The sequence below is a fragment of the Protopterus annectens genome, chromosome 5.part0 (assembly GCF_019279795.1).
Source record: "Protopterus annectens isolate FY-2018-M chromosome 5.part0, PAN1.0, whole genome shotgun sequence".
Classification (NCBI taxonomy): Eukaryota; Metazoa; Chordata; order Ceratodontiformes; family Protopteridae; genus Protopterus; species Protopterus annectens.
In genome coordinates, this window is record NC_056735.1 from 248,284,074 (window position 1) to 248,303,487 (window position 19,414).

The window sequence follows — 19,414 nt, forward strand, 5'->3', positions numbered from 1 at the left end:
CCTTTACAAACATTTATTTGGCCTGTTTCCACAAGTTTTGTAGGAAGAGGTATTCCCATCTGCTGTCTGTAACACTGCTGCCCACACACCGCAGGGATGTTTTTCTTACAGGCAAGGTAAAGGGACAATCCCCACATGAAGTACTCAACTATAGGAGTGGTTTGCCATGACATTAGCTATTGGAAGAACTACACAGCTGCTATGCATGCAACTAGTAAAAGGGGAACACCAACTGGTGCACAGGCCATAAACTGGTAATGAGCATCACCTACAAAAGCCATGCTGCCACCTGTTCAAACAAGCTTTATCCGAGTAGGTAAGGGAGAGAGAGAGAAAGTGAGAGAGGAAACAAAAAACAGAAAACAGAACACAGAAAACAGAAAACAGAAAAGAGAAGAACATAATAAAAAGGTATATGAAACATTTAAGCATGTAATTGAATGTAGTAGTTGGTCTGTAATACTGCAAAATATGATTTTTAAAGAATATATGTCCCAACAAGAATTGTTGTACTGATGTCCTGCTGAACAGCTGCTGTGGCCATAGCATCTGGCGCTGTCTGCAGTGGGAGAGATCACAGCCATACCTCTTAACTGTACAGATCTTCACAGAATGTCCAGATTTTACCATCATAGTTTTTGGTCTGTTCCTCCTGAAAGATTTACTTTTCTGGCAAATAGTTGAGGATTGAAGTCATTAAGTAATGACAATCACTTGTATTTAAGACTTCACATCCTCCAGAAACTTCACGGTAATGTAAAATGCATTATTCTGCAAACGTCCTAAGTTTGTAACAGGAATATTTAAAATCTGTCCCTAGTTATCCCCCTATCAGTTTAGGCTTTGTCCAGATGTAATGTTCTAAGAGGTTGAGAGGTGGGATCACAGCTCAGGAGCCTGACTGACCCTGGAAAATGACAGCTCACATATGACAACCACTGGAGTGTCTGTCAAAGAATAATGACTGTGCCACTGCCAGGCCAGTTAATGGGATATTTTCCATATCCATATGTTACCTGTGAATATGAGTATAATACAGGTTTGTCTTGTAAATCTAATAGACCTATATAGGGCATGTGCATAGTAAAGTACTGTTTCAAATGTGTGTTGAACTGCATGTGATATATTGAATTAATAACATTCAACTGTACAATGTTCTGCTGGACAATAAGCACATTTGTGACTGATATCTGAAATCACATACACGTATACTTGTGTTATGTCAGCCAAACCATTACCAAATCTGTGAGCAATGACATCATGACATAATAGCCTACTTATGACTGTTGGACATCTTTCAGGTTGTCACAGTGATGTCAAAGCCTACTGTGCAATCAACGTACTAATGTATGGTTTAGCTATAGTAATACGGTATCAATATTGATGCCCCCTTTGTCACCCATTTATGTGTGCCATTGTCCAGAAGTCTTGCTATAACAGGTTGAGAAGTATGATTGAGCAGCAAGACTGTAAATACAGTGTGCCACGCTAACATAGAACAGAAATCTATAGTAGGTATCCCCTGAGCACATGTATGCATGTGTATGCTTAGCTTGAAGGCACAAAACTAATAACATGGATTGCAAACAGTCAGGAAGATAGGTTTTGCATGTTGCACATATGTGTAATATCAGTGTCAGTGCATACAACAGACATAAATGTGTAGAGCTACTGGTTGTTGCATTGTCCTGAAACTGATATGGGTACTAGAATAGGCATGATTATCAGGTAGTAATCAGAGAAGTGTCCAACTGTGTTATCACCCTCTGTCCATGTCTACCACTAACAGCAATCTGAACACCTATATACAGTGGATATCAAAAGTATACACACACCTGTTGGAATGCCAGGTCTGTGTGATGTATGACCATGAGACCACAGAAAATCATTTCAAAATGTTTCTTATCTGGAATGTGACCCATAACCTGTATAATTCTATTGAAAAACAAACAAAGCTGTTTCAAGGAAGGTGAGCAACTATTGCCACGTGAAGATGTGCCATGATGTTAAATTCCAAACCAATACAAAAGAATGCTGTAATCATCTCAACAGGTGCTTACAGAACATATCAGTTTAAGGGTATGCACACTCATTCAACTGGCTTATTGTACTGAGTATTATTTCCATATGTTTTGCAGAAAAGATTATTATGTTTCTAATTGAATTGTACAGCATATAGATCACATTACAGGTGTGAATTGTTTTGAAATGAGTTATTGTGGTGTCATGTTTCAATTGCACAAATACCATGCATTGTAACTGGGGTGTGTACACTTTATATCCACTGTAGATGTATGGACTGAGGAATACCTGACCTGTAAAACTAGTGTACACAAAGGTAGACTACTTCACTTTGGTGGACAGCAGCAATACACAAACCACATAATAGGTTGCCATATTGGCTGTACAGAGACACATAGGTGCAGGCAACAGCTTGGAAGCAAGTCCACCTCTATTTGAGTAAGCATGTAAGTCCACAGGTGACTCCTTGTAAGGCTGACTATTACTGAAAATCAGATATATCTACACCACCAAGGCCAACTGCAACAGTGTCTCTACATATGTTGTCAGTCTCAGAGGCAACAACACAAGTCACCCTGTACTGGGGGTAAAGCATACATCATACACACATGCCATGGATATAGGCAACCTGCATCAGACAGGTCAGGTGGGAACATCATCACTCTGTCCACCCCATTTGTATAGGGGGATATGCACATCAACCACACTCCTCCACTCATCAATGGTGAGCATGTACATTTTGCCTACTGATAGCATCAACAGCAGGTCTCCATGGTACATCATAACATCACTGTCTGCCTCCTACATGAACTCAGGCATGTGCTCACAGCTCCATTACACACTACAGTCAAACACAGACTTGCCACCATCCACACAACATCCACATGGAAGATGGCCACTGTCATCCTTCTACACAGAAATGAATGGAGAATAGATGACTAAGCAATTAGGTGACCAACATTGAGGGGAATATGACACCTCAGGGCTAGGAGTGCAATGCAAGCTGATATAGCCATGATAGATTAGAGGGTTATGGTGTAGTTTGGATTATTTGCCAGTAATATACACTGTTGATGTGCAATTTGACAACCATATGAGGTTCTCTGACATTTTTTCCTGTTTATGTCATCCAGGTGCAATGCAGAGGCCTTGTCTCCCAGAATTTACAGAGGCTGAAACAGAGATAATCACACAAGCAGTCACGCAACATTATTCCTTACTATTTGGCAGGAGAGCACAAGATCTGCAGGAGAGGACCACCCTGTGAAATGATCTTCTCCACAGGGTAAAAGATGTCGGCCTGTACAGCAGAACATATGAGCAGGGGCAACATCATGCCAGCAACCACATCTGCCATGCCTGTCAAAGGGCTGCTGCTGTAGCAAGAGACTGGCTAGCCACAGGTGGGGCACCAGTCATCCAGCCCCCCCTGACACACACTGAGGAGTGTGCAGGTAAGGTCCCAGTGGGTATTCGTAGACTACTGTATGAGACATACTTGTATCTGTACAGTATCTACATGCATGTGCCAGGTCTGATTGCAGTTGTAGATTGAGGATTTCTAATGCACAGAAGTACAAATCTATGGTGATGGACAGGAAATTATGTAGTATTGGGTGCTGTACTGTAAATGTGCAGTAATGCTGCATCCATTCTTTTCCAAGGGCATATGTGAGTCTGCTGACAATACCTCTCTCCCACAACTACATAGGTCTCTATGGTCTGCATATGGGACAGCAGCCTGAAGCTGATGGGTATGGAATTGCTCAGTTGTGCTTTGGCAATACTCCAGGCATGTGGAGGGCATGCAAGTTACCATGCACACAACTATGACTAATAGCCATATTGCCTTATGTGCATGTTCACTTGTGGAGGGGTTGATTGTATTGCATCACAGTGGTCACCACAGGGGCCTATCTGAAGAAAATGTAACATTCATGTAGCATACCTCAAAACTTATCAGTGCAAGACATCTGGACAGACACCAGCAAAATGTGCTGGCCAAACAGACTAAGGTAGGAACATGTGTGAAACATTATTGCTATACAGTGGATATAAAATGTATACACACACCTGTTTAGATGCCATTTGTTTCTGAACTATACTGATTGAGACTACAATATGTAAGTCCACACCTTTCCCTACCTTTAATGTGACCCATGACATGAACAAGTCACTTATAAAACCAAGCATCTGAACTTGTATTGCACCTACAAGCCTGAACACGTGGGAGGGTAGCAGACATTGTATCAGTATGCTGTGTCAGTCAGGTATGGTACCTGATGCTGCCATATATGTCCGTACACTCACTGTGGCCTATTTGGCAACTACATCACATACATGGGCATTGTTAAAGCAGACAGAGCACTAATAGGTTCCAAAATTCTGGATGTTCCGGACACATCTGCACAGAGGACTGGTATGTCCTGTACAATGGTTTCACATGTTGCATGTGAGGCAGATGCCATTACCACAACATATAAAGTAATGGCATCATGAGGTGATCACCTGCCATCTATGGTACACACATCAGAATGGTATCAGCCATACACACATACACACACACACACACACACACACACACACACACACACACACACACATACACACACACACACACACACACACACACACACCAGTACTCAGATGAGAACTCCTACCTATCTGTTTATGTCTACTATAGTGTTATGCAGTTATCAGAAGGGCCACAGAGCTTACAAAATTTCACCTCTTCCAAAGGTACTTGTAAGGTGAATGACATCAACAGGACTACTAAGTTAGGATGAGTATGTTACACAGCTCATAATGGTATAACCTTCACAGTACATGATTCTCACACAAACACACACACAAACAGTTGCTAGTATTGAGGCTAGAACTCCTGCATATCTAGTTATTTGTATCATGGTATTACACAGCTAGTGGATGTGCCACACAGCTTACACACTCTCACTTTGTCCAAAGGGGTCTATATTATAAGATTGACCGTTGAAAACATCGAACACTATATGGTCAACACCATATGGTTGATGTCTTCAAACATCGAACTTATAAAAACACCAAAAAAAAAAAAAGAAAGAAAAAAGTACCCTAACGGGTTTAAGCAAGGGGGGGCAAGCTCCCATGCACCCCCCCCCCACTACTTACATATACCAATTCTGAGAACGTACTACATCGCAGTAAACAGAAATCTCCCCTTACAGCGATTTCCGTTTACATGTTCAATGTGTGCTTTCGTTATTTTTGTGTCGATAATATCAGCTTTGATATTGTTGGCTTTCGAGAATATAATATAGACCTGTCCAAAGGTACTTCTAAAGTGAATGACAACAATAGCAATAGTAAAGTACATTGGAGGAAGCGCAATGGATGGAACACAAATCAAAATGGTATAAGCCACACAGTATCCGATTCACACACACACTTGCTAGTATTGGGATCAGAACTCCTGCCTATCTAGTTATGTTTACCATAGGGTTACACAGTTGCCAGATAACCACGGATCTTATACAATTTCACTTAGTCCAAAGGTACTTCTGAGGTGAATGACATAAACAGGACTTGTAAATTGGAGTGAGGGGAAGTGCAAAGGGTGGTACACAAGTCAAAAATGGTATAACCCACACAGTACATAATTCACTTACACACACACAGTTAGATACCAGTATTGGGAACAGAACTCCTGCCTATCTAGTTATGTTGACTATAAGTGTTACACAGATGTCAGATGCACCACGGAGCTTATACAATTTCACATACTCCAAAAGTACTTCTAAAGTGAATGACACCAACAGGACTTCTAAATTGGAGTGAGGGGAAGTGTAAAGGGTGGTACACAAGTCAAAAATGGTATAACACACACACACACATACACACACACACACACACACACACACACACACACACACACAATAAAGGACAGGATTACACACACACACACACACACACACACACACACACACACACACACAGAGTTGCCACGATTGGGATGAGCATTCCTGCCTATATACTTATGTCTACTATAGTGTTACACAGTGGTCAGACATGCCACGGAGCTTATACAATTTCAGCTAGTCCAAAGGTACTTCTAAGGTGATTGACACCAATAGGACTTCTAAACTGGAGTGAGGGGAAATGCAAAGGGTGGTATACAGTCAAAAATGGCATAACCTACACAGTACATGATTCGCTCTCACACACACACACAAACACACCCACACACATGCACACACGCACACACACACACACACACACACACACACACACACACACACACACACACACACACACACACACACACACACACACACACACACAGACACAACCACACACACAGACACAACCACACCCCCCCCACACACACACACAGTTGCCAGTATTGGGATGAGAAATCCTGCATACCTAGTTATGGCTACTATAGTGTTATGCAGTTACTGCATGCGCTACAGAGCTTACTGGACTTACAACTGGCCAAAGGTGCTGATAACTGCACAGCGGAGGTAAAGTATTACAGGTGGCAGGAAGTATGCCTTCAGTTTCTACTGTGCATCTTGTTAGTTCTTTCTGTCTTGCACTTCAAACAGCATTATAGCTTTGCACTTCACAGGTTATTGTGTCAATAAGTGTATCACACCTAGGAGCCATCAGCAGTACTCATTTATCAAGGAATTAGCTCCAGTACTGATTACTTATGACCACCCCTCCTGGCATGATTGAAGTGCAGTTTTCTGTGCTTTCACCCATTAACCTGGTGCACTTGTTCATTCAGAGGCACTGGTGCAACTGCCTAATGTACACCGACAACCCTCCCCTCTAAACTCCAAACATTAAGACCATGAGAGTTATCCCTATATCACCAAATGTAGAAATATGCACTCTCCAGCAAACACTGGACTAGCTGGTCAAGAGGATGAGATCAACAACTGCACCACACCATGTGGACCACATAGCTAACCACAACACCCAGTATGACAGACCTGACATACACTGAAAAGCCACACACCCACCTTCACAGAGGCACTCAATGAACATTTACACAAACAGCACAGACCAGCAAGACAGATACCCACTCAGACACTACAACAAAGCACATGCCAAAGGACACATATGTCACCTACACAATGTGCTCCTCAATCTGACCTCCTAAGGCTGACCACATTGCTCAATACAGTGACCATGGGTGACAGTACTGCGGCACACAGATGTCCCACTCTCTATGATGATTATGGAGGAGGTAACAGCCAACTGTGTATCACGTGCCAGCATCCAACACATGACACACCCAGTCAGGCCACTCCACAACAGCTACAAGTATCACCCTGTCATCATCCATGTGGGTGTGAATGACCTGAGACACACCTCCCTGGGCTACATGATGAGACATGGTTGAAAACTCAGATTATGTGGTCCAGGCAGGTGTGACAGTAGCCCTGAGAAGTATACTGCCATCACCTAGAATGATGCTGCAGTGCTATCAACAGATGATTGCCTGCAACATTGGCTTACATGTTGTGTGTCATTCTCAGGAGATCCAGTATATCTCTTCTTGGGATAACATGATTGACAGACCTCAATACCTTGCCAGGGATGTCCTAAATCTGTCAGCCCTGGGTTTTCAGGTACAGTGTAAGTGTCTTGCCACCCCTATAGTGCCTTATTAAGCAGTGTTCCAAATTAAATAATCACCGTAACAACTAGACATGTATACATTCTGAGGGTCATGCTGCTCAACTGTAGACATCTAACTGTCAAGATGCAGTCACTCATAGCACTCCTCAGAGTGGAGGACATTGACAGTTGTGCTGTAACAGAGAGGTGTTTTTCAGCAGCAGACAGGAGCCCTGCACTAACAGGCTATGACACATTCCAAAGCTGTCAGTGCTAAAACATGTACCACACCTCCACAGATGGTGTTGTCTCCATATCCATAATAGATATGCACAGCTCCAGACTGGTATCCCAGCATAATGCATTGGAGGTACTTCCTGTAAAACTGACTTTGAGGAATAGTGCAATCCACACCATGGCCTGCTATCAGTCCCCAGCTATGTCCCTATACTGTCAATGCACATTCCTCAACACCCTGGCATTTATGAAGGTCCAACCCAAGATTGACAGAGTAGGAGACTGCAACTACCCATCAATCACCTGGGGAAAGTAGTCAAGCACCAGTACACTGGCCCAATGCTTCATGGAATTTATCATTTCCAATGGCCTGGACCGGCTCATACTGACCCCCGGTAGAGGATGCAACAACCTTCACCTGTATTGATTACTTACATATGGGACTGTTGCTCGAATACAGTTGTCAGTCTCTATCTGGTCAGATATAAACATGATGTAATCAACATGGAGCTCAAAATCTCACCCACACCCCCCACAAAGGTAATCACCTTGCAAAACCTCTCCAATGCTGACACTGCAGTCCAGTAGCAGCTGGTGACTTCAAATCAAAGAGAGACTGCAGGTGACAGGTGAATGGGTGGGGTCAATGGGAAGGGGTGTGGCCAACTAGAAAGGGTAGGAGCTATGTTCAAAACCACAAAAACTGTAACTTTAATTAAATACGCTGCCCTGGGTGCCAAACCGTCATTATGAGAGTCCAATCAAGACAAAATGAAGTGTAGAAGAAAAAAATATTTCAATGCTTTGGCTGTATGACAGCTTACGTAATATCTAGATGGAAACAAAAAGGTTGTGAGGCATGAAAAAATAAATTACTTTTTAATACATTGCTAGAATGCCAGTCAAAATCAAGTATAAGAAAAATAATCAGAACTCAACTCAAACCACTTCTCCTTGCACTGCAGTTCTAATTATAATTTATATTCAGCTTTATTAAAGTACCAAGTAACATGCTGAAAGTAGCAATCTCTGTGATACCCCCACTTATAAAAATGTTTCTTATCCAAAAAAGACCCGCTGCCTGACAACTATCTACTTGTTTCATGAGGAAAACATGATCAAAGTAAAAAATGAAAAGCAAACAAAAAACAAGCTCAAGATACATTGCTTATAGGATTACTTTACATGTAATGGACCACACATTATAGATTGGCATTCTGTTTGGTTTACAGGTAAAGCCTGCAAATATGGCTGCAAGTCTCCAACAAATGTAATGAGCTTCTTAAAATAATGTAATCCTGTCCTTTATTACAAATACTGTCATATGCATTTAAATAACCAAGGCTTAAACATTATCTAGTTATGTAAGTATTCTCTGCATGACAACAACAGAAAGGCTTTCAATGTTGGCAATTCTTTAACAATATGCTTATTAAAGCTTACTTGCATCTTACAATCTCAGACAAGCTTACCTGATGGTCATTAAAGCATTGCTACTTAAACACAGAGCAACAGGCACTTTCTGAGTAATAATAAGCATAAATCAACAGTATAAAAATATGACAGAAACCAGAACATTCTGCAAAATCAAGGACAGAATAAAAGTAGCACTTGTGTCCACCTTGGATGGGGGATACTCTGCACATTTACACTGCATAACTGCTCCTCGCCTTGCTTGGACACATCCAGAGTCACTACATGGGGGAGTGGGGTGCAACAAGTATGTCACAATTTGAAATGTCTCTGGCTGGCTGTGATGCTCCTGACAAATTTGTCATACTTCTTAACTTCAGAACAAGCAATATGTATAGAGCCAAACATAGAAGTGGGACAAAGGCCCAAAAATAAGGACAGTTTTTAAATATTGCTCTTATAAACTTAGAAAGATAATAGAATAGCAGGTCTTGCATTAGTATGAATTTTCTGAAAGCTACAAAATCTGAAACTCAAATGTCTGTCATTATTTTCTAACTTCAGTCTTTAATGATTTGCCACTAATTTGCCAAAAAACACAATTTTATGAAAAATGGACCAAAAATGTGATGCAAAAATATAAAATAGCCACACAATACAGCTGGGAACCTGTCAAAGAATGGACAATTTTTAAATATTAGTACTGCTAACTTGAGCAGCTGACAAAATAAAATAATCTACATGCATTTCTTAAATAAAAGTAATCTATAACTCTGATTATTACAGTTATTTCTTAATTGTAAGCCCGCCACATTTTCTTCCAAAATTGCCATTTTGTGGCAGGATTATTAGGGGAAGAGCAACATTTTCAGCCAAAATCGGGGACAGTTGAGAGGTTTGGATATGCCTAATTCTATAAAGCAATTTATTTGCACGTACCTCTCAACCTGTTAATGCAGGAAATCTGGACAGGGCCAAATATACTGGGGGAACATATAAACAGTACTATAAATTGTTTTATAAACTGAGACAATTGATAGAATAACAGGTCTTGCTTTAGCAAGCATTTTTCTGAAGGTTATGAAATCTGAAACTAGTGTATTTAGCGACTTAATTCCTAAATTATTTGCCAGAAAGCCACACATTTTATGAGGAACAAACCAAAAATGAGAGGCAAAAATCTATTCATTCTGTGAAAATCTGGATAGGTGAGCGGTATAGTTCAGCTGGGGTTGTCTTTGAGTTTGCCGGCCTTCCCCCTCACAAAATCATGGTCGAATGGAGCCTCCCCCCTGCTGCCATTCCAATGAACCATTACTTGGCTATTTCACCCCATTTACCATAAACACTAATGTGCATATTGCTTTACTTCTACGATGATTTGGACTTCATCTGAAAGTTTTATTTTGCATTTTACAGCACCATAGTTCTCAATCTTGGCACAAAAAACCTGGACAAAGCCAATAATGGGGGAATACAGTCCACAAAATAGGGACAAATATCCATTGAGGAGACCAGAGCAAACCCATGGAGGACACGCAGACTCCACACAGAAGGCACCCCAGCCAAGAATCAAACCAGACAACCTACAGCTGTCAGGCATCAATGCTACCACTGCACCACTGCACTACTGGATGTGTTAAGTAACAAAAATACAGAAACCACAGATTTTATGAGGAACAGAACAAATATGAGGCAAAATTCTGCAAATGTTTTACAAATGGTGGTGGGTAGGGAATTCATGCTCTTGACACTTGGGCCCAAGGTACAAGGTCCAAGCCTTATTCTCTACCCACCACCACATAGCAACTGGGGCATTACACACACACACACACACACACACACACACACACACACACACACACACACACACACACACACACACACACACACACACACACACACACACACACACACACACACACACACACACACACACACACACACACACACACACACTACCTGCAGCAGATAAGTTCCACCGTAGTGGCCTGAATCTGTCCTGTGCAGTAGACCGATCTCCTGTCTGTCCTCCATAGCAGCCCGTGCATGCTGTTCTGGGTTTCCCCATGAGATGGAGTAGGCTGGAGCTTCCAGCCTGTGGGCGATGCAGTCCGGTGTTCTTCCGGTCTGTGCGGTCATCACCATACAGACTTCTGGGCTGGCAGGGCAGAGTTCCCTTCCTTCCCTATCCAGACTGCCTAAAAGAGCAGTCTGGAGTTCAGGAATTAAACATGCATGCATGCGTGGAGTAACGCAGCAGTCAGGAACTAAACACACATGTGTGAGTGGAGTAACACAGCAGTCATGCATGGAATTCCGGGGCTCATTAATTTTTTTTATTTTCTACAGTGAGGGGGGGACTCGCAATTTATTTTTTTCTTTTTACAGGTGGGGGGCTGTGGTCCTGCAGTGCTATAACATGAGCCGCCCATGTTGTAGTCATAAAAACAGGGGTGGATGATTTCACTGCACCCATGCCAGTGGGATATAGCTGCATGACTGTCACATCATACGCATATGCACTGCACAAACATGGACATGGAAGGATGGCAATAGCCATAGCCAACAGAACACCAACACTGTCCTCCAAACACTGGAAGCCATTGTGATGGTCCCCTGCCATTACTAAAGTGTACAACAGAAGGAGGACACTGTTGCAGAAAATGGTGTTGTCCCAAGACTGGTGAACCCCCTTATTAGCTTCAAACACAATTTGTGATCCCTCATGGAATCACCTACAGGCAGCTATGAAGGTAGATTTGCAGCAGACACTGGCAACTATCACAAAAGCCTTTGATAGTTATATCAACAACATCAACAGCAATAACCTCAAGTGCTGTGAGTTACTGCACAATGCTGATTCCTATCCTGACACAACAGATATTGACCACAGTCTTACCAACACAGTCAATGCCAGCTTTACCCCTCTCCACCCAAGGGGACAATCACAACGGCAGATGAATGCCAGGCACCCAGCATTACTGAAGGCTAGGTTAGACCTGCATTGTCCACAGGCAAGGACACAGCTTCCATGGGACTCCAACATATCATGGCTGTGTTCTACATGACATACAAGGAGACTTGGCACCCCATCTGTGTGCCCTGGTCAGTAACAGCCTCGGCTTTGTCCTTCCAAAATGTCACACTGCTACAGTCATCCCTCTCCATAAAAGTGTAGCATTAACAGACCCTGGGGATTATTGGGCCATTAGTCTGATAAGTCTTCTATGTATGGGTATGGGCACATCATCAGTGGCCTGAATGAACAAGATATGAGTGATCTCCTAACTCTGGACCCCACACAGTTTGGCTTTGTAAATGGCAGATCATACCTGCCCAACCTGGTTGACGTCTTTGAGTGAGTCACCAGGGCTGTGTATGAAAGTAAGGCACTGAATACAGCCTACCTCAATCTGGCCAAGGCTTCTGAGACCATTCCTCAGTCTAGAATTATTGGTAAACCCAACAAACTAGGCATGCACCCCTATATCAGTGGGCAGTTTGCAAATTGGCTCACAGAACACACAGTGTGACAGTAGCAAACTCCAAGTCAGACTGGCAAGCAGTCACGAGTGGGGTCCCACAGGGATCAGTACTGGATAGTGTCCTGTCCAGCATCTACTTCTCAGGAGTCCAGACAACACAGAGGAACTTTGGCTGACCAAGTTTACAGAAGACTTCAAGCTCGGAGCTATCATGAACTCCACAAGTGATATAGACATCCTACAGAAAGTCCTCACTGAGACCAATGAGTGGTATGGAAACCATGGCCAGAAGCTTAACACCACAAAATGCATCATCATCCCCTTTGGTAAACCACTCAGTTCCTAGTAAGTTCCACATCGATGGGAGCCCAATGAACACTGTAGACATTATAAGAGATCTGGTGACACAGGTTGGCAGCAACTTCTCCTTCAAGCATCACATTGCCACTGTGGTCAGTAAGTCTTTTTATATGGCACATTGCAGTACCAAGGGTTTTGCATCCAGGAAGACAGAGGTAATGATCTCTGTCTACTATTCCCTCATTAGACCATTTCCCAAGTATTATGGCCCATTTGCCATGTACCTCACTAGACACCTGCTACAGCTGGGAAAGCACCTCAAAAAGGGATTCCTTGGTGTTAAACACACATCCTATACAGACAGACTCAGCAGACCCAAGCTATTCTCTGTGTCATATCACCTAATTAGCAATTATTTGTGCTTGACTTACAAAGCCATGTCTGACCCAGCTGGTTTAGAAATGCTACATATAAATCCATCCACACCACACACTGTAGAGACCTCTACATCAGTACCATAATCACCACAACATGCTGGTGGGACAGGTCCCTCACCAACAGACTGCACATGCCCTGGAATATACTCCCCATACATGTTATGCAGAGCACCTAGCTGACCCTGGTCCAGAGAAATCTTGATGAGTGGATGGGTAATAGATAGTTTACCCCAAGGATTACTGCAGTGGCTATACTTGATACAAGCACTGGGACGTACCATCGGGTGGCAAAATTGCAGGATCCTTCTATGTGCTAGGCTTGTTAAGGCTCCTGGGCCATTACCTACTACACACTTGTGAACCTATAAAGGGAATGACATCAGCAGGACTGATAAAGTTGTGAAGTGGGTGTTTAACCTATCAAAATACTTTGTCCTACAAACAGACACACACACACAATTGCCACATGTGAGAGTAGAACTCCTACCTAACTAGTGATTTGTACCATAGTGTTACACAGTTGCCATTATGCACTACAGAGCTTACTGGGCTAAGAGCTGGCCAAAGGTGCTGATATGGGAAATTATATCAGCAGGACTGATAAAGGAAGGCAGTCAGTGGGAAACGTATCAAAATACTTCTACTGACAAACATACATACCCACACACACATTTACAGGAAGAGTAAAACCCCTGTCAAACTAGTCATTTGTACTATAGTGTTAAGCATTTATCACACACACTACTGAGCTTACAGGGCTGATAGCTGGCCAAGGTTGCTGATAAGGGACTGGTATCATCTGGACTGATAAGGTACGGCACTGTGATTGGGAATGGCATAAAACTGTTTCACTTATAAACAAACACACAACTCCTTCAGTCTTACACACACACACACACACACAAACACACACACACACACACACACACACACACACACACACACACACACACACACACGCACACATGCACTTCTACATTTGCCAGGACTGAGATTAGAACTCCTACTTAAATAGTCATTTGCACTATAATCTTATGCAGTTATTGCATGTACCACAGAGCTTATGGGGCTGAGGCTTGATGGAAGTCACTTCTAAGATGACTGATATCTGTAGGACTGCTAAAGTTGGAAAAGGGGAGGTGCACTGGGTTTGAATGGACCCAGAACCCTTTAGTTATGAACACACACACATAAACCTACACTTTTATATTTGCCAGGACTGTGATTAGAACTCTTACCAGACTAGTTATTTGTACTATCTTGTTATACAGTTATCACATGCACCACAGAGCTTATGGGGCTGAAGCTTGAGGGAAGGCACTTCTAAGATGACTGATATTTGCAGGACTGCTAAAGTGGGAAAAGGGAGATGTACAGTGTTTGAATAGACCCAAAAGCTTATAGTTGTGAATACACACACACACACACACACACACACACACACACACACACACACACACACACACACACACACACACACACACACACACACACACAAACACTCTTTTACATTTGTCTGGACTGAGATCAGAACTCCTACCTAACTAGTTATTTGTACTATAGTGTTATGCAGTTATGGCACATACCACAGAACATGTGGGGCTGAGGTCTGATGGAAGGCACTTCTAAGATGACTGATATCTGCAGGACTGCTAAAGTAGGAAAAGGGGAAGTGTACTAGGTTTGAAGGGACCAAAAAGCTTTTAATTGTGAACACACACACACTTTTATATTTGACCGGACTGAGATTAGAACTCCTACCTAACTAGTTATTTGTACTAGAATGTCATGCAGTTATAGCACACACCACAGAGCTTATAGGACCGAACCTAACAAAAGTGACTTCTATGGTGACAGACATGTTAAGCACTACTAAGGTGGGGGAATGGAAAGTGCACTGGATGGGGAAGGCTTGTTCACTCCTAGATCCTACTGACATTTCTCTAAGTGTATAAGCATACCCAGTGTATCCTTCTATAGCACATCTTGGACTCCATTCCAGGGATTGTTGTACCTGAGTCCGGTTTGTTTTGTGCTACAGCCATACCTGTTAACCTGTTTGTGCAGGATATCTGGAGATAGCCTATCAAAAAATGGGCCATACAATGATTGTGACAATTTCTCTCAGTAATATATGGGTCGCAAGGATTACAGGGCTGGTTTTAGCAGACATCTGTCATATATGCCATTTGACACCGTCATGTACTATTTCAGTACCTGGTGACATACCTCCTCAGATCATCACAGTGATTTACCAGAGGAATACAGGTTTATGGGCCAAATGCTATGCATTCTTGCACTATCCAGCCTGTTGAGGGGTGTGCCTACAAGCAATTAACTGCTGGTGCTGTGGAAATGGTCCAGCGCCTTGGTGATGTATTACAATGGTGGAATCTCTGTGCATTTATGTTCTGGCCTGGTCTGATTTCCAATCCATAGTTGGGTAATATAAGTCAGACAAGATCAGGGTGACAGGCAGACTCCAGATAGATTTGTATGGAATAGGATGTCCTGGGCAGATATGTTTGGCTATAGCTACCAGTACTTTGGATTGGGCTCTACTCAATGGTTGACTGCACTTGGAGGGTCTTGTGTGTGTCAGATTGTTTGACCAGCCTGGAGGTGTGTGTTTGTCATTCATATATGTATGGCCCACCTCATTTTGCTTGGATGGGCACATGTTAGGGTCATTATGTTTCATAGGAGGAGTAATCAGGGAGGGGTGTGCTACTTCCCATGGCTGTGGCCCAGGGTTCTGTGGGTGCAGACATGTCACCATCTTCCAGGGTTAGTCCTGCCTACAGTGAGTGCATTCCCATGTTTAAACTCCTAGCCCTGCCTGTCGACTATACACAGCATCACAGAATGTCCACATCCATGACTCATATATCTTGTTGGTTACCCAAACAAGTGTGGTTTTCCAGCAAAAGTGTTTTACAAGTCACTCAGGGTTGAAGTCAGATATTACAGACAGTTGATATTGCAGTTTTAGACATTGTACCCATCAGACATTCCATGCTACTAGAAATCATTACATCAACTTTATAACATTATTAGAGCAGTATTTCACAGGTGTCCTTCTCTTTGGACCATCACCCCATTATTCATGGCTTTGTCCTGATTTCTGGCTCCCTGAGGTTGGCAGGTTTGCTTCTAACAGTTGTCAGCATGGCCTTTCTTTGCATTTTGTGGACTGTGTTATGTTGGTGTTGTGGACCCCATGACACTCCCTAAAGAGCACTGTGGGTGAGCCATAGGCATTTGTCAGAGGCCTGTAGGCCAGGTATGACAGATGCAGGCCATCCATAGCAGGGCAGTGCATTCTAATGATCATATGTTCCCAGGTTGCCAGCAGGAGACACCCCCTGGGGTGGCACCAGTACGTTGACTGTGGGTGTTACTGACAATTGTTTTTTGTTGCTATTGCACCATCAGTCTGTCTGACAGATGGATGCTGCTTAAGTCTAGGAACATGTTATTGCATTTCTGTGGGACTATGGGGGGGTGACACGACTGTACACGATACACATCTGTACAGACTGTGCTGATATTTTCTTAACATTTTGGTCCCATGTAGCATAGTGGTGTGCTTTATCTTTCAGACTAGAGACATAACAGTATCAACCATAAGTCAGATTGTTCTGACATAGACATTTGTAGTTTCAGACTTCTTACCTTTCAAAACCATACTGCCACTGCCATACCTGCTGTGATATCACTGTGGTTGGGGATTTCATGGATGTTACCATGTGGGGGCATTTGCCAGGCATTTCTGTATGGTTGTCTACAGCTGATCTGCTGTGTGGGGTTGGTGCTGGGTATGGGACCCCCACTTTGACATCCATCCATGTGACCTATGACCCCCCTCCAGTTATTTGGCTCACCACATATACTGCAGTGGCATTTATTGACTAGGGTGGTGGTAACATTTTGTTAGTTTTGTCAGGTAAAATTTCCCCATCTGTGTAAACCAGTGGTGTACAGTTTGTGGGAAAAAACAGACTGAAATGTGTTTGCATAGTTTATAGTGGTGTGCTGCAAATGCTGCCTGTGTGATTGGTTGAGTATGATACATTCCACCTGCCAGCTCTATTACTTGTATTTGAGTGCCTCTATTCTGCTATTTACCTTTTTTTTAATTGTCCCACTTGCCATTTCCTGTATTTTGTTATTGTTGAGGTTTAAATCCCGGTGCGCACCACGCACACCCATTTAGGTAAGGTAAACAACACTATACAGCCTCAGACACACCCCCTTGCTTACATATACACAGTGCTACTATTTCCTGTGTGTTTTTTTTTTTTTTTTGTGGTATTTAAGTCCCAGTGTGTGCCGTGCAAACCCGTTTAGCTAAGTTAAACATATCCCTCCCTGGATGCGAACGCGCTCTTCATTTCATGGTGTCAGATATTACAGCCTCAGACACACCTTCCTTACTTAGCTGTGCTTAGCTAAGTGCAGACTCAGTCAATAGTGCTCTAATGTGCTTCAGCCAGCATGACACACCCCCTTTTGATGTCATTTACTTCTCATGCTTATACAGCCATATTAGAGTACATACATGGTTAGGTGAAATCTGACACTTAGAAGAAGTTTGTGATTCAGTAAGATTCCCCTCATTTGCATACCCCACTGCCTTACTCCATTGATACTGCACTCACACTGAGCCTTTCCCCTTAGCAACCACTGTTCCCTGGTATTGTTTTCATTCTGCATGCCATTGACTATAATGGCAAAATGCTGATTTATTTTTGACATGATCCCATTTGTGCACCACTGCCCTATGCTTAAATGGCTGAGATTGGTAAAAAAAAAAATAAAAGATTTATTTTATAAACATTTAATTATTTTTCATGCCAATGGACATATAGTTGGCCACTGGCATGGACACTTACTATAATACATGCCTTCTTTCGAGCTGTCATGCCTCCATTTTTTAATTTGCAGAAATGCATTTAGCTGCTAGCTGAATACATTTCTGCTTTGTACACTGTTCAGGCACAGACAACTGCCTGCTTCCTGGATTGCTAATTCACTGCATTTGCATGGTTTTCACCAGCAAATGAGGTAATTATCATAAAGCAGTGGTGTCTGTGCTAGAATAGTGTAGGTGCACTCGTGCACATCCTGGGAGCTCGATCCTGGATCCCTTGGTGGCCATATTGTGTGCAGCAGCTCTTGCACTATTCCGACACTCTGTGTAGAGCTTCTTAAATCCGGGGGATAGTAATAAGATGGAGATAGGTTCCACTGGAAAGAGTCATGGAAGATAAACATTAGTGAGGAAAAATATAGGATGAACAGTGCTAAAAAATTACTGAGGGGTCAGCCTGGTGTTGAGTAGGAGTATAGCCAGTTTTTGGACAAATGGACTTTGAGAAGAATTTTGAACTTGGAGGGGTTAGCTATGCAAAGAATGGGCTGGGGGATTGAGTTCCAAATTTTAGAGATGTGCTTTGAGAACAAGGCATCCCCATAACAATTATTGGCTTTAGAGACACCTAGAGATAGCTTGTTGGATGATCAGAGAGATATATCGCTAATGTAGGGTTTTACTAGGTTTTTAAGGGCTGGACATTTATCTGGTAGGTAGATGATGGAATGGCAACTCATGAGTTGTTTGAGGCATAATAGATTTGGGAGATCCAACCAATCTAGTTTGTGAAAAGCTGGACAGTGATGTGTTCTGTATGGGAGATTGGTGGCTAACTTGGCTATTTTGTTGTAGCAGGCTTCCAGTTTATTTAGATTTGTTTTCTTTAAATTAGTGAAAATTGGAGAGGCATGTAACAGATTGGATAGTAGATGGCTTTGGGCAATGGCTGTTTTGGTGGTTTGGGTGAGGAATGGTTTGGCTCTATAGAATGCCTTTAGTTTTATATGGACTTTTTTGATTGTTTGGACTATGTG